Raw genomic sequence first — 13,777 nt, forward strand, 5'->3', positions numbered from 1 at the left:
GAAAGAGAGAGAGAACGAGAGAGAGAGCATAAAACAGAGCGTGAGCGACAAGGACTACTATAAAACAGTACATAAAGGCAGTTTGAACTCAACTCCCTGGTGTCTCGCTGTCTCGTGATTCTCCTCTCTCCTTCAACTCTCCTTCACTCTTTCAGTTCATTCACTGTCTGTCCGTCAGCCTGTCTTTTTGTCTGTCCTCTTCCCTGTTTCTGACACTGCTCTCTCTTTCTCTCTCTCTCTCTCTCTCTCTCTCTCTCTCTCTTTCTCTCTCTCACTTAGTCCCTTTACATTTTTGACTTTTTTTTTTTTTTTTACCTTAATTGAACAGTAGCAAACATAGACAGAAGACATGGCATAAAAGAGAAGGGGATGAGATGCAACAATTCTGCAGCCAGGATCAAACCAGGAGCATTGTGATATGTGCCTAAAGCACCAAGCCACCCTTATATACATAATACTTGCATATTATTGGCTGGTTTTGATTTGTGGTTTAATACACACTGAAATAATGACCCACTAAATTTCCTAAACTTCTCCTGGGATCAATAAAGTATCTATCTCTATCTAAAAAGAAACTAAAAGAATTTGAAATGCATACTTGTGGTGCTGCTGCACACTTGTAGCCTGCACAGAATGGAAATAGTGAATAGTAAGAACAGTCAAAAAGCTGCAGAGCAACCGTGGAAACAATTAGAGTTTCAAATCTTTACAAAAACATTTTGTTTTCTCTTGCATAATTCCATAAAGTAGTCTCATTCCAGGCAACAATTGCATTCAGTTTGATGCTCACTAACGGCTGTTTCCCTCGTTGGAGAAACAACAGACCCAAACAGAGCTGTGGAGGTAGGATGTGACATCATCAACCTGCGCCAGAGCCAGAAAAATGGTGACGGAGAAATGGCCACAAAATGGCAGGCTGTTAATCAGTAACCCTTAAATCGGCCTAGTTCTTAAGTGTGAAAGACGTTAAGTTATCTGCTCCTTGCAACCAGTATTGCTGCTTCCATGTTGACTGAAAATGACAACAGAAAACAGCTGACATGAGCAAGCTAAAAACTAAAGACAAAGTCAATGTCAGAGTTAAAAAAGTAAAATACTAAACGACTGGTAAGTCTGATTATCAGGCTCACAGTACAGTCGAGTTTAGTATATTAACAGCAAAATCATTAAATTGCAGAAACGTGTACTTTGTACACACTGTATACTATTACTATGTAGTGTGGAAGTGGGACACAGCTGCAGCACATGACCTCAGAGAATGAATGAATGGGATGACCTCTGACCTCAGCGTGACCTAGAATCTATATTAAGATCAGTGCGTCGAAGTCGTCCACCCACTACCTATTGGGAAGAGCCGGCGTGTCCTTGACGGAGGCGATGCTCAATCACACTGTGCTGCAGTGTGTCTCACATGGCAGAGGATGCAGTGTTACACTACTCCCTGTCCCACTGGGAGGGGCAGAATAGCAGCAGCAGCTCTCAAATATAGGAAATTGGCTGAGTTGCGAGGTACGGGCTCAAGCTGACGCAGAGAAAAAAATAATTGATGGAACAGGATAAGATAAACTGAAAATGAAACAAAAGCGATTTGAGATGTGTTGGTGGATCCCTGGTGTGAAAGTTTGAGATTTTGGCTGTTTTTTGTGTTTTTTTAATTTTAAGTGTTTTATTTTCACGTTACGTTCCTGTGCTCTCTTTGCCGTTTGATGTACAAGAACGATATATACAGTAAATAAATCCTCACTGACTCAAGCTGCTCTAATTAGTGAGCGCGCGCGTGTGTGTGTGTGTGTGTGTGTGTTCATGTGCACAGAAAGGGAGAAAGATAGAGAGCATTTATGTGTGTAGTCTCATAAGCCTGATCAAACATTGAACACAAGCATAGTTGCCAGCATCCCAGTGTGCTCACGGCTAATCTGGCATACACACATGTGAACTCACACACACACACGGGCACAGATAGCAACTTACAAAGACATACAGTGATCATACTGAAATGAGAACCGACCCTTGGTTCCTGCTGCCACACCTGTCAAGCTAGGCGTTCTTTTATAGCATATCATTCAAACTTTTTTGTACATTTTTGAAACTATGGGTCCTTGATTTCACACAAAGATAGACAAAAGTTGGGTTTTCAGTTTTTGCTGCCAACATCCATTTTGCAGGCCAGAATGACAATTGTTGATAGCATATTTTATTGTATTATGGTGACATGAATTGATTGAATTCTCAGATGTATGACTTGAGGTAAAGCAGCGTTAAAGGGTCTTAAATATGCTCTTGATGGCCACATTGATGGTATCAGACTAAATTATGAGCTAGACTTATATGATCCAGCAAAACAGTCAGCATCCATGAAGAAGACAAGAAAATAAAGGAGCGGCATTGTACTGCAGAGTAAAGCTTTAGCCCTATGGGTTACATACAGAACAGTATGATAGTGAGAAAAATTACAACAACTAGCACAGATGATATGGTGGTTATAGCTGTGCTTTATTGGCAGCATTTTCAAAAAATATGTCTAATTTTTTATGTAACAAACCAAGAGGCTTTGAAGATGAGGACTAATTGCTGTGTTTGGCAAACGTAATGCTATCTTGGGTAATGTTGGCTGCGGTTGCTGGAGTGGAAACGTCCCCAAATCCAATTAAGAGCTGCTAACGTTTAGCCTAAAGTCTGATATAGCGTCATTCAGGACTCCCAAACTGTAGGTAAACACCACACAGTGGATATCCCAGTCCTGAAGGTGCTTTTCTGACATAACCTGGAACCAAAACACTGGTTTTTGTTAATGAAAAGCTGCCAGCTCTCCCGCAACCCTGACGGATAAGCGGTATAGACAATGGATGGATGGATGGATGGATAGTTGAGCGAACATGCTACCGCTTGTAGTTTATGTTAGCAGATAAACACTTGATGTCATTCATTCCTCACACTTTCTATGTTGTGCTTTTGGTTTAGGAAAGGCATAAAAATGACACCATCCTCCAAACTCTTTGGATACCAAGTATTGATCTTACTACAGCTTCACAGACCTGATGTGTCTGGTTACGGCGGCTGTGATTTCAGGGTGTTAGCGAGAAAAGATTTAGCAGACAAGACACACACACTGCAGACACTAAAGGAACTAAATGTCATAGAATCATCCCAGACAGTCTAACGCGTTAAGTGTATCTACCTCGAGTCTCAACAAGCAAACATTTGCCTATATTGTCCAACAAAACTTATTAAAAGAGCACGGGCCTTGATTGAGATACCATCGCAAAGTAGATAATTTGCCTCTTTAGTTATTACACACTAATTGCAACACTGGCTGGCTTCCTCTCCCTCACTCTGCTCTCCTCAGCCTGTCGGCCTGGATTGGCTTCACCTGCTCACTGAGTTGGGTTTAGGGATATTGATCTTAAATATGACTGGAGGGCAGGCGTTTGGGCTGTTCATTGACGTTAGTGGACAGAAATTGATCTGATCACCGGACAACAGGCCACGATACTGTAGGAAGTCCTCAAAGAGCAGATCTGAAGTAATCTGATTACATCCAGAAATTCACCATCTCCTCTTTTATCGGCATAGAAAGAGAGAGTTAGACAAGCCAAGTCATGTCTGATTGAAGAAGACTCTCAGAGCAGGAGAGGATTCACTGTGGCCCCTCTCTGCGTCTTACTGGATGTAATATCACACATTTCAAACAGGGTTTCAGCAGGACACCCCTGTCGAGGATGATAACAGAGCTTAATAAGACTTTTCAGCAGTCTCCACAAGTGCCACCCAACATTGAGAGTTAAGTAATATGATCTAAGAGTTATCAGATCTTGGCTCCCTTGTCACGATGAATTAAATCTCACCGTCTTCTAAATCTATTTCCTCTCTGATTCAGAGGGTTACTTCATAGTTGTGTGTTAAATTAAAAGATCCCTCATTTAGAAGCTTGTTAGCAAAGTTTTGTAATCAAGAGTTGACTCTTTCATCTCATTTCTCTAATACAAAAAAAGTGGAATGGATAATTAGAGAAGTTAGTTTTGTGTTAAATCACCTTTTACTTGAACCTAGTGTTTGATATTCATCTTTAGAGAATCCTTGTTCCTCTTTGTTTCGAGATACCGACACTTGAAGAAAATTCCTGAAACGGGTGACGGAGCGTTGTGAAACCTGAAGTGACTTTACCGCACCAAGCAAAACTATTCCTACTATTTGTGTGAAAGCAATAGGTTGACATTTTGGACACATGCCTTCTCGCTGAGAGTTTGATGAGAAGAAAGATGCCATTGTCACATCTGTATAGTGAATATGAAGCTATAGACAGCAGCTGGTTAGCATAGAGACTGGAGGTTGGGGAAACAGTTAGTCTGGCTGTGTTTAAATAGTACAAAAAACTACCAGCACCTTGAAAGCTCTCTAATTAACACATTACATCTTGTTTGTTTATCTTGCACAAAAAAGTGAGTCTGGCCCTCACCATGAGGTTACCAGGCAACCAGTGGAGATTCAGGAAGTTATTGTTCCTAACACAGATATAGTTGCTCTGAGACCACAGCTTGTTGATTTTACACTTACTTTTCTGTACAGATGAACATTATAACATATTGATTAGTGAGCTTTAGAGGTGATGGTAGTCAGATTTAGCTCACTTTGGACAGAGCCAGGCTGGCTGTTTCCCCCTCTTTCTGGTTTATGTATGAAGCTAAGCTAACTGGCTGCTGACTTAAACCTTATGTTTAATGGACAGATATGAGGGTGGAATTGATTTTTTCATCTAACTCTTAGCAAGAAAGTGGTTAAGCGTATTTCAAAAAACGTCGCACCATTGAGCGAAACCTTAGATTTCAGGACGAAATAGCTACATCCCCAATTTCTCTTTTCCCTGCTGCTCTCTGACCCAAGTAGTATATACAGAGTAAACTTCTATATAACCCTCTGCATGCTATATCCAGACCCTCTCTCATTCCCCTTTAACAGGATCATCTTCGCTCTGAGGGAGTAATCCCTGATTCCTGACAATACGGGTTTAAAAACCAAAAGATTACCAGGTGGAGAAGTATCAAATCTCAGATTGTGAAACAATCTCAGCCCTGGCTATAATAGCAGCAGTGAAAACAAAAGGCACATCAACAGCGAGCATGAAAGCTCAAGTGACAGATGTTTGAATGGCAGATGTTACTGCTGGACAGATGGGTCGGCCAGACAACAAGATTAGGAGTGTTTTGGTAAAACGTGGATTGTCAGGCATTTTTTTAGGAAATCGGGTGAGCTGTGTAGACAAACATATGGGTGAATGGTGTATTTTAATCAAAGGATTGGATGCAACATGGTTGTTCATCCACTTGTTCCTGATATCGTAATACGTCACGGGAGTCTGTGTGATCAGATTTTCTAAGTAAAAAAAGAGCAATAATCCAACTTCGAATCATTGTTGCTCTTTTGATGTGGGCAAGTACAGGATGTTCAAGGATGGGCTTGGTTTTGAAAAAACCAAAATCATTCACAAAATGAAATTATGACACGGCCACATTTGCAAGTAAAAGCTGTAGAAACAGATCTGAAACGATGCAGGTAGCAGGAAATACTCTTCTGTCGTTAGCTCTGATTTTGACCTGACACTTCAGGCTTTAAAATGCTCTTTCAAGTTGTCCTATTAGCATCCATTCACTGTCAAAATGTTTTTACAAAACACTTTTTGAGGCGTGAACCATGACACTTTGGAGTAGCTGCGCACATTTCCGTGTCATTGTGCGTGTCACTGATCTGCCGTATTCGTAGGCTGTCAGTCAGGGTTATGCTGCGACCTCAGCCGTGTCTGGTTCAGTGAGGGCTGGAGGAGATCATTACACCTGATGGGCTGTGTTGACAGTGCTTCGGAGGTGACGAAGCAAACAAGACGAGCTTTACCCCCTTTTCCTCTTGCTCTGAGTTTTTTCACTCATCCTAACCTTACATACCCCCACGGTCTATTCACAACATGTAATAACCGACATGCTGGAGCCATAAGATTACACACTTCTGTGGTGTGGGATACATGTCATCATGGGAAACGTTATGTAGCCATGAACTTTGGGTAATTGCAGTGATAACATGAATGTCTGGCTCAAATAACAGTGCATATTGTAGAGAGAAAAGGTTGAAATCCGTGACGTGATGTGCATTAAGAGAAATATGAAGAGAGCCTCCTACACCGTGACACCCCAACCCCCATTCCTGTCTTCCGCCTTGTCAAACCTGATAATCCTGACACAAGCTAAGGCAACCTAATAAGATAGTGCACCTCACATGGACAGAGGAAATGGGACATTGTGAGACACACAGAGCACTAATCCTCTGCAAGACAGCGGGACAGAATGATTGTACAGCGCTGGAAGACACGGACACATGCTGTCAACACCATTTTACTGTGGGCATTTTCACAAGATGAGGGCGAAAGAAGTGACAGAATGTACCGAGGTGGTGAGGACTGATTGGAGAGGCTTGGAAGGAAGGAAATATTGAGAGCAGGGACCAATTAACAAGCTAATGATGGAGCGAGAGAGAGAGAGAGAGAGAGAGAGAGGTGCACAGAGAGAATGCACAAGGAGGAATACTAACAGAGAAAGGGGCGGGTGGGGGTGTGAGACAAAGAGTGACAGAGAAGGAGCGAGGAGAGAGGAGGAAATGCAGACGGGCATGTTTCTATGGGCGCTCAGGAAAGATTTGGGGTGAGGGAATCTTGCATCATCACGGCAGGCCAATGAAAAGGCTCGGTTAAAATGTTCAAAGGGAGTGTCCTAGCAACAGCGGAGTAAATACCATAGCAGCCACCATTCCATCTTAGACCGAAAAACACACACACACACACACACACACACACACATGCACACACACACACACACATTGATTAACACACTCCTGTGCCCAGTGCACATTGCTGTTTGTTCATACATGTAAATGTGCTATTATCGGCATATTTTGATTCATGACTGTACAGTGTACAACAAAACTGTATGTAAGCATGTTTCAAATGACAGTAACGAATTCTGACAAATACCAAACACACATTTGGACATTTAAAAGATGTGTGGTGTGTATAATTTAGATGGTTATGCATATGAAATACATATAAGAAGTGACAGTACATGAAACATGTGTCTGAGTATACCGTACATGAAACTGTATGTGGAATTTGTAAATATGTTGACTATATGTATGTAATTACATATGTGTGCACATTTATACTGTATATGCACATATGTCTGATATAGTATATACATAGTATATGTATAGCTATGTTGTATCAAAAGAGAGGAGAAGACATACACACTGACACTGAAATATGACCTCCTCTTAAACTAAATTATTATTTGTGTGTGTGTGTCATGAAAGTCAACATGGCAGTAAATCATCATTTAATCTACTCATATGGATTATAAGCAGAGTCAGTAGATTACAGAGGGATAGACGGGGACAGATGTCTTAATTACACACCTCTCTTATCTGCTTACAGACACACTCAAACACAGTACTTCATCATGCTTTCTCTTTCTATCTAACTATTTAACCATTTCTCCATCCACAGCGTCGCTCTCTCAACCCCCCCCCGCACACACAAAGAAGACCCGCAGAGTCACACGGTAGGTAGCTTCACCCTGTCTGCTCTCCCTCTCCGTCTACCATCCTCATGCACAACCTCTCCTCCACCACAGTTTTTTTTTTTCACATTTGAAAGAACGAAACCCTCCTGAAAACCCTTAGCCCTCATTCATTCATCCATCCATTCAGTTTTTTCCTTCCTCCCTCCCTCCTTCCTTCCCTCCTATCTGTTTTCTGCTCTAGTCGCATGCACCCACCCCTTCTGATCAGCAGTGCAATCTGGAGCTATTGTTTTTAGCAGTCTGTATGCAGAGACGGCTCACACAAGCACACACACACACCTCAAACACCTGCCTCACTGTATAAAACTGAGGGCCTTTTGTAGAGACGCCAACAATTCCTGATACAGTGCGTGTGTGATAATGGAGCTGAAAAAGCCAAAGGAGGCATGCTTGACGTGCAGTGAACCCACATTGTTCACAGAACACTCCAGTCCATCAATTTGATGTATGATGCATGTGCTGTGATGGTTCTAGGTCGCATATGTCCTGTGACCAAACCATCATCCATCACCGGAAATATACACACATTAACACACACAAGCATATGTGGACTCCATATTCTCCTGATGCAATCCTGCTGATACACAGAGGAAGAATAGATCTTTGCTGAGTGTGTGTGTGTGTGTGTGTGTGTGTGTGTGTGTGTGTGTGTGTGACTGTGGCAGTGACCATGCCGCTCTGGCTAAGCACTGCAGTGAAAGAGGACAAGCCCCAGTTGACCAGCCCCATGGGGTTCAATGTGGTCGGGCCAAATTCAGCGCTCCCTCCCTGCCCTTAGGATGCTGACCCAAGCTAGTCCTCTACATCCACTCCTTCTTCCCACAGGCACTATCACCATCCCTCTGCCCCCTCTAAAACCAAGCACCAGTCAGCCACCAGCCTCAGTCTACAGTCTAACCCACATCCATCCTCCAGCCCCAGCCTCCTTCTCCTCTTCCAGCAAACCCAGCTCGCAGCCTCTCTTTTGGGTGCAGGGTGGGACTGTGAGGCTCCCTTCCTACTCTCGCACCTAAAAGGATGGAGCGATGGTGAGAGATAAAATGAAGAGAAAAAATGAAGAGAGTCTTGGCTCAGCTTACCGGCTGGGCGTGCAGGAGGGGAGGGTGATGCCTCTGACTCTGCTCTTCCTTCCTTCTCTCTGGACCGAGGTGAAACACAGATGGATGCAGGGAACAAAAGAGAAGGACAGTAAAGAGACAAAATGCAGACACCGGCGGCTGGTGGCTAGTGAGAGAATGAAGCGAGGAAAGAGGCGACAGAGGATGCAAAAAAAAAGGAGGGAAAAAGTCCTTTGGCTGCTTTTCTCTGTCTTCCTTGGAGAGACTCCTTTATCCTTGTGAGCCAGAGGGCTGTGGATTCACCTAAACACTGAGCACACGCACTGCCTCACGCCACACAGCCCTCCCTCTTCCTCTCTCTCTCTCCGCACTAAAGACAGCAGCTGTTGGTCTATGGGAAATAGAACGCTATGTCCCCCTCCCTCTCCCCTTCTCCTCCTACCTCGCTCGCTCACAAAGACCCCCATCACACACACACACACACACACACACACACACACATTCAGCATGTTCTCACAACACCCCCTCCCCCTTTGACTAACATCTCCCACTAGCCTGCTGGCAATAAGAGGAGGGGGCACTACTGTGTGTGTGTGTGTGTGTGTGTGTGTGTGCTGCTGTGCATTTGTGTGTGCGTGTGTGTTGCAGAGCTGTATTGTGTTTGACATTGTTTCAGCAGCAGAGTGACTTTTTCTGTCCACACGGTGTGAAAGTGAATCATGGTGAGTAAGGATGTGCAGCAGGGTATTTTTGCAAACTGTGTGGGTGACTGCCGAGCATCATTTGCCACTGTGCTGCAGAGGGGAAGGAAACTCACATTATTTGTGGTTATAGGCAGTGTGAGGCTGTTTATACAAACAGAGCAGAGCATCTATGAGCAGAAATGAGCCGACATGTACGACATGTTCACTATAACTGGCAACTTCTTTGTGTTTGTTTGCGTTCACGCTCTGTGCTGGTCACTCAGTATGAATCTGATGTGGTGAAAACTCCCATTAGGACCCTCACTTCACTTCACTGCACTTCACTTCAGTTAAGGGTCGCAGCCTGAATGAAAGGGCATGGTTAAATGAGCCGTGGATAAATTGTCACTCTGTGTACATTTGTGTGTAGGGATATGTGTGTGTGTGTGTGTGTGTGTGGTGGGGGTTACAGAATGTCTATTGTCCAGTGGTCTTGCACCCAGACCAGTCCTTATGGCAGCCCACCCAGGGGACTGGAACAGAGTTAAAGAGCTGAAGGCCAAAATGCTGCCATGCAATGCTCAACCACCGTTTGTATGACAGCCAAATGTAGACTCAGGTTAGGAAGACCTGGAGTCCAACTGAGAGGAGTCCGGTTGATGAACCACTGGAGACATTGTTAATATTTGAACAGGTTGTTTGGTAACTTAAAGATGCAATCAGACTCCAAAGTCTGAGATTGAGATTTTTCGACTCTCGTCGCTTCTATGGAAGACCGTGCCAAAAGTTACACATTTGTGCATGAAATACCAATTGAAGGTTCACACAAAGTTCATGTGCGCTGAACTCTAATTTGGCCACTCAAAAGAAAGGTTGTTTGTTGGCCTCTGAAAAAAAAAAAAACATCATCCAATGTGTCTGTCAGCAACACTGCACGGAGTGGATGAGCTGCTATGCGGCCATGGTTGGTCATGAGGGTACAATTACCTGTGTATAACGACTTGCTATATAGCTGAATAGCAGGGTAGTTGTATGTAGCACATCTGAGTAGTGGTTTGACACTTGTTTGAGGACGGATGCCTTATTCCTCTAAAGTTTGAAATGCTCATATCATTAATGTCATGTAAAGTTAATTTATCAATTAATTCAGTTCAGATGCATCAAAGGCTTACATATGGTGTAGATTATCAGAAACACAGGCTCTGTGGTGTTTGCTAAACCAAAATGAAAAGCAGAGGAAGAGTTTATTGTCTAACAATAAATATGAGCCTTCCTGTTTTTGTGGTTGCGTCTGAGAAGTGGATCTTCTGACTGCTATTTTCACATCACTAAAAACATTGTCCAGCATTGCTAAACAGACTTCAGATAGGCGGCTTGTAATCGGATGCAAACAATAGTTATAGTTAGAAATAGTTTTGTTTTCACCTCAACTTCCCTGTGATAGAATACTATTAACATCTTGTTAGAAACATTAGAAAAGTATACAGAATGTACTAAGCTTATAATGAACTTAATATGTCTGGAAACTTACAGTTGAGTGAGAAAAAGACATTTAGGTGCAATATATTTAAACCACATACATAGACACACATTCAAAGAAAGTCTGAGTTAAGGGTAGAACTACATATACCAGAATGCACCTGTGCCATCCATAGTCCATCACAGAGGAAAAGATGCATAGAAACATGGAAGAGGTGCTGCAGTGGTTGACACCCTCCTGTTAGCTGCCAGCTGAGCGCCACAAAGATGAAAGGGCGGTAAAAGATAATGACGGGAGAGGCAGAATAGACAGAATAGGGAGCACTTCGTTTTGGAGTTGCGTGACTGTGTTTGAGAGCGCTTCGGGTTTTTATTTAACACACGCTGGGACACGAGTTTGCCTCCACAGGGATGTCAGATGAGGCAGAGGAATAGAGGAGAACCAGAGACTGTTAGTTTTTCATAAGTCGCTGAAGCTCACTGAGTGGGAGGTTATTATAAAACTAGTGTGACTCTCATTATAACAACCTCAGTCTGTTATGATGTTGTACAATTGTAAGTTACTATATGTGGAGTGTGGAGCAGGTCAGGTAGACATGTGTACCTGACATTATCATTAGATATCATCTCCTGAAAGCAACGTTTGCACCCATTTCCTGCACACTAACGAGTTATACAGTGGATTTAGCCTGCTTGTCTTATGTAGCATCACTGTGGAAAAGGTCTTTTAAAAAGTCAGTAGGCCGGTAGGTTTGTCCTGTCTGTTCAGGTGCTGCTGCAGGCCCTGAGGATTTATCCTGAAATTTGAGGCTTGAGCAACACATGAATGGTGGCATCTGTTGGATTTGGTGCGCAGCAGTTCAAACATGATGGCCTGAGCTTTCCACAGGGCGTTTCACACATCGACTCATTGTCTCATCTTACCCATATGATCAGTGTTGCCATCCTAATTTCCTCTTTTGAAAGGGCCTCCAACATGGACTGAGATCACTTATTAAGTCAGTGCATCAGAATCTGGAAGGGTTTCAAACAATGAAATACTCCAGTTCCACAGTTGTAGCAAATGCACCACCCCTAATAACTCAAATATGCACAGGACCAGATGTTCTCTGTGAAACAAGAGGGAGGGTGGTGAGTTGCTCCTATTCTCTGTGAATAAACATTACTTTGATGTGAGGCCTTGTACTGTACCCTCCTGACCAGCTGAATCCTAGCCAACAGATAAATTGGTCACATCTCACCACACTGTGAAATTCACGCCAGTATCTTTCCGTGCGTGTGTGTGTGTGTGTGTGTCTGCCAGATTGAACAGCACATACTGCAGACCCCAGCTGAGACACATGATCATCACCTGATCTTGGTGCGTTGCTCTGAAAGACGACGGCTCTGCAGTGAAGGAGACTAAAATGAATAAATAACTCGTATCCAAGGATACTGAGGCAGGATGGTGAGTTAAGTCAATTTGCATAAGCTTCTAGGGAAAGTTTGCCTCCAGAAAAACCTACTGTATGCAGTCTCTTAGTACATAAATATGAATTAATGATTGCTAAACCATTCATTAAGTTTAATTGAGGTTTCTGTTTCATTCTCTTTGTCTGATACCATAATACTCTAAATTCTCTAAACTCTAAATTTCATATCAGCTGTGAAATCAAAAGCTTTTTCAGTTTGATTGCCCGTGTCGGTGAAAAAGGGGACAAGCTGTCTATTCAGACCCAGCCTTAAATATGGGAAAGTGGTAGAGAGGTATGGAGGTCTTTTTTAGCTGAAATATTAATACCTGAGCATTATTGCCAACCAGTATAAGGTGGAGCACCTTGGATTATTTATACAGTGTCTATTATTTTTTAGGTCAGTTGTCCCATCCTGCTTGCCGTTGCAGTGAATGGCAGAGGCCGCCTGTGGTGTGTGAGCCAGTCCCCGGATGAGTTGAGTCTTTATGAAGCCACGCTTTATGAATTATGTGGAGAAGTAAAGTGCACTTGCTTCAATGAGGTGAAACACAGTGAAAGAGCAAGTTGCGAAAAAAAAATCAAAGCGAGGACACTTATTTCAAGAGGAATTTCTACAGGAATGTCATGAGCCAAAAGAAGCACATATCTGCACGGATCTAACAAAAGAACATGGGGTGGTCTTTAATTAAGATGACTCTGAGTGTTCAGTTTTAAGGAATATTTGGATTAGAACAGTATAGTGGTTTCATAGAACAGCATTCCTATAATGCATAGCTTTGCATTAAAGTGAGACTATTTGCTGAACAGAAATCATTATAAATGCCGAAATGAATCGTGTAATAGTAGAAAGGACGAATCATTAAGTCAGTGAAGTCACTAATGTCAGTAAAGTCATAACACAGCAACACCTGCCTAAATGTTGCTAACATTAGCAAACATTAGCCACCATAAGCTACTGGTCATACCAGACTGAGAAAGGATCCATCTTATTGCTTACAATAACTAATCAGTTGCTTATTGACATCTGCCGTCAACCATTTCAGGCCAAAAGTGTTATAGCCACATTGTTAACATGCTCCAATCATTCAAGTTGTTTAAAAAAATTGACCATGTGAGAAAAATTGTATAAAACATCTTGTGGCTTCAGGGGGAGCAGTGTGAAGTCTGATGAACCGCCTCATGTGATGTCACGTGAGGCAGCGTAGTATGGGGCTGAAGACAACAAGCGTGAAAATCAAACAAATGTGGAGATGTGGTGTTAGTCAAAGTGAGCTCACCAGCCTGCTGCTCATCTCCACTCGAGGCTACATTAGCGGACAAGTTGCATTGTGGGTTTTGACACAGAAGATGACTGTGTGGAATATCTCAGGTTCTGCTGCATCGATTTTGATCTGGTAGTCTGCACTAAAGGTGCAGTGCGTAGGATTTAATGGTATCTAACGGTGAGATTGCCAATTGCAACCAACTGAAAACCCTTTAGCTTA

The 13,777-nt window shown here is 42.8% G+C and overlaps 1 protein-coding gene across 2 annotated transcripts in view; it reads right to left on the reverse strand.

Moving 5' to 3' along the window:
• The window catches only part of fam49al (family with sequence similarity 49 member A, like), a 31,952-nt gene extending 23,137 nt beyond the window's left edge, over positions 1–8,815 (reverse strand). Inside the window, exon 1 of one of the 2 annotated variants that reach the window (XM_070846212.1) lies at positions 8,699–8,815. The gene's annotated coding sequence lies outside the window, so the exon portion shown is untranslated. The remainder of the gene's footprint in view (positions 1–8,698) is intronic. The other variant, XM_070846210.1, reaches the window with a different exon arrangement.
• Positions 8,816–13,777: the final 4,962 nt, after the last annotated feature.

Source organism: Pempheris klunzingeri, chromosome 16 (assembly GCF_042242105.1).
Source record: "Pempheris klunzingeri isolate RE-2024b chromosome 16, fPemKlu1.hap1, whole genome shotgun sequence".
NCBI classification, from domain to species: Eukaryota; Metazoa; Chordata; class Actinopteri; order Acropomatiformes; family Pempheridae; genus Pempheris; species Pempheris klunzingeri.